Source organism: Coenobita brevimanus, chromosome 95, assembly GCF_032717465.1.
Source record: "Coenobita brevimanus isolate Jiangsu-jjx chromosome 95, ASM3271746v2, whole genome shotgun sequence".
Classification (NCBI taxonomy): Eukaryota; Metazoa; Arthropoda; class Malacostraca; order Decapoda; family Coenobitidae; genus Coenobita; species Coenobita brevimanus.
The window spans coordinates 24415616-24419374 of record NC_137048.1 but is presented as its reverse complement, the minus strand read 5'-3'; the positions used below and the strand labels follow the sequence as shown (position 1 = coordinate 24419374).

At 44.9% G+C, this 3759-nt stretch overlaps 1 non-coding gene across 1 annotated transcript; it reads left to right on the top strand.

Annotated features, from left to right (window-relative positions):
• Positions 1-1723: 1723 nt before the first annotated feature.
• LOC145413322 (5S ribosomal RNA) lies at positions 1724-1842 on the top strand. Its single transcript, XR_013899721.1, has one exon. It is a non-coding gene; the product is annotated as a 5S ribosomal RNA (ribosomal RNA).
• The last annotated feature ends 1917 nt before the right edge of the window (positions 1843-3759 follow it).

Genomic DNA, 3759 nt, shown 5'->3' with positions numbered 1-3759 from the left:
TTGCCACTAATGTTAAAATAAACAGTAAGCACATACTCAGAAAAGTCATTTCAGCACTTTAAACCCTGTTATTTTTCAGCGAAAGTACTGTTCAACGAAAGCCTTCGAACAGCATGGAATGTCATGCTGCTACTGCCTCACGACGGACAAGATGTACTGTTCCCGCATCTCGTCCTTCGTGAGGGTCGAGCTGAATTTTGTCGCAAGAGTAATTGTTCACAGCGCAGTCACTGACAACCGTCATTTTATCACAGACCACTCTGAACCGTTTGTAGGTGGGGTCTTCATCTCATTTCTGGGGCATCTTCTGTAAAAGTCAGTCAGCTTCATCATCTCCATCTGGAAGGAAGACTCCAACAATGCTCATGGTGTTGGCTGTCACAAACTCACGCAGCAGCTGCCAAGGAAAAAAGTTCTTGCCTTCAAGTTACTTCAGAATTGTTTTCTTCGGTGGCCTCTTCAGATTCAGAATTATAGCACTCTTCATTTAAAAATTGATCTGTTCATTGAAAAAGGCCAAGCCGATCATCTATGAAATGTGCCAAAGATGCGGGCTCCAAGTTGCAAGAGTCGTCTCAGCAAGGCTTTGTTTAGGCAGGCCACTCTGGAGATGGCACATGAAGTCAAGGTCGTTTTGGAGAGCATAGCTGGCAATCATAGATTCGTTCCAGCATTTGGCATAGCTGAGAGCAACAAGCAGGCCGACACTGCGCATTACATGCCATTCCTGAGCAGGAAGTTTAGACTGAGCCCTGAACAGGTATATTTTGAGAACGTAGATGACTTTTGACTTCCACCTGGTTTGGTGGAATGCACCAGGCGCTCGGATATTAACTGAGTCGTCTGGGACTTCACACAAGAACAGGAATGCTAGAAGAAGTTCTGCATAATCATCCCTTGGGTGGGATTTCTGCCCTAGTGCTGACATGAGATACTCGACTGCTGACGCCTTTGCCTGAACTAGATCACCACCAATAGAAAACTATTGTGCAAGATCTTCTTTTTCTGTGGCTGGAATCCAACGGGCCTTGTCTATGAATTTCCACTGCTTCTGGAAATGCACAAAAAGATCATTGTTACATCCCGATGCCGGCCTGTATGCCTTCTTGAAAGCATCAGACAAAACGATCTCATGAACATGATGTTGACACACTGCCCGCAGCTGCTCTCGATTCAGACCTTACTGTATCTTCACATATGCTCCCTCAGATGGGCCAGTGTTTGAAGCAGTAGTATCAAATACTATTCCCCTGATGTTCTCTTCAAAGCCGTGCTCCTGAAGGAGGCTCAGACAGGCATCTGCTTGAGCAGTCCCAGTGCTACTAGTAACTTTTGGGACACTAAGAAGGATTTCTCGATCTTCGCCTGTCACCAGGACAGCGGAACAGTCAACTTTCTCATTTCAGGTTAGCCCAGGCAGCAGCTTCGTATTGTTGGAGAAGAGGCAACGTTGGTGGTATGTCGTGTTTTTTGGCTTCAGCTGCTGTCATTTCATGGATCTTAGTTCGATGGTGACGGATAGAGCTTCTGGGGAGCATCAATTCATTCAAGTTTTGACCAGTCACTTTTGCTAATGCTCCCATCGCAAACATGCTGTCCTGTCTGATATACTTACTCAATCCACTATCAAAGCCACCTCAGGAGAAAGAAAAGTGTGGGCAGGCTCCATGACCCTCTTTGGTGTACTTGCTTTTCGATGACACACTCACAAATTTAGCTCTGTACCAACGGCCATACCACGTTGAGTACACCGCTTCCCGTCCGATCAGCGAAGTTAAGCAACGTTGGGTCTGGTTAGTACTTGGATGGGTGACCGCCTGGGAACACCAGATGCTGTTGGCATCCCTACGTGTCAAGTGGGGTTGGTGGAGGATTAGTGCCCCTCCCTGTAAAACAATTAACTCTAAGCCCTTGGCTACCCCGTTTGGGATACATGGCATCTGGCAATGAATGAATGAAAAAAACCTTCGGCTGACCACAACAGAAATGAGCATGCAACGGGCCAATGACACGCTCCCCGTCCACACTGACTCAGCAAGTACCGTATTATCCCTTTGATATGACGGCGAAAAGAACGACAAATCGATCGAGCCAGTTGCGTATCTTTATATCACATTGACAAGCAACGTTGGGTCTGGTTAGTACTTGGATGGGTGACCGCCTGGGAACACCAGATGCTGTTGGCATCCCCACGTGTCAAGTGGGGTTGGTGGAGGATTAGTGCCCCTCCCTGTAAAACAATTAACTCTAAGCCCTTGGCCACCCCGTTTGGGATACATGGCGTCTGGCAATGGATGGATGGATGGATGGACATGCAGTGGTGCAACGTTTGAACGTCCAACTGATACGCAACGATGATACCATATGCGGATACGCAACAAGTGGATACGATCCTAACGAAATGCGTTTCGATAGAGGACAACTTGGGTTTCAAAGAAACCTGTCTTCCAACGACACACCACAGTAGTTTCTGGTTTTCTTGAAATGTTAGGTTTCCCTTGTATCAATATCTATCACTGCCGAAATCGGCTTAACTGATCTAAACTTGTGCTCCAACACGCTACAGTAACACGGGTGTGGCTTTGTTCTCAGTTGGTGTCTTGCAATAATATATGATATCTCTCCCTCGCGTATTTCAGTTTTACTCGTAATGCAGTGTTGTGTCGTTAGAAGATCCATTTCATTAGAACCCCAGTTGTCCGCTAACGAAACGCTTTTCGTTAAAAGAAGTTTCGTTAGTGGACATGACATATTTATTTCAAGTTTGAATTCCAGAGGGAATGATGACTCAACGCAAACAACAGTTGCGGTATAAACGTGAGTTTCTGTAAGAGGGCTTCAGTGAGCAGAGAGAGAGAGAGAGAGAGAGAGAGAGAGAGAGAGAGGAAGGGAGGGAGAGATCGAGATCGGTGAATGTCCGTCCTCAGCGTCCAGTGCCTTCACATCCTTGCCAACGAATCTGTGAAGGAAAACAAACTAAAACGTCACTTGTGTTCAGTTCATCCAAACTTTGTTGAAAAGCCACTAAGTTATTGGAACGGTAAGGAAGAACAGGTACAACGAAGTTGGATTGATGTTCCTTCAGGCTCAACTTTTTCTTTGAAGAAAGCCTCCTTGGCCTCCTTTGAAGTGGCATGGCGTATTGCAAGATGCAAAAAAACTCATAACATTGGAAAGGAGCTGGTAAAACCAGCACCAGTAGCTATCGTGAAAACTACTTGTGGAGCAGGTGTTGCTAAGAAAGTTGAAATGGTGACACTTTTTTACAACACCATCAAAAGTTGAATTGATATCATATCATTAGATATTTTGGGTCAACTAATTGTGGAGCTGAAAAAAAGCAGGAAAATTTTCATTACAGATAGATGAATCTGTGGACATTGCTGGCCAACCTCAGCTCATGTTTATATGAGGTACAGAGATGACAGAATTCTGGAGGAATTTCTTTCTGTAGTACCCTGTCAACAACTACCACTGGAGGAGACATCTTTGTTTTGGTGGATAATTTAAACACAACTTAGACTTTTTAAACTGTTTGGCTGTGTACTGATGGAGCTCCATCTATGATGGGAAGTCAAGTAGATTTTGTAACTCATATTAAACGAGAAAACCCCGATGTCATAATAATTCACTGTTTCTTGCATCGAGAAAACGTGGCCTCTCAGCGTCTCCAGCAGGAACTCCATGTGGTTCTGAATGATGTTACCCAAACTGCGAATTTTATCAAGGCCAGAGCTTTGAACTCAATCATTTTCCATA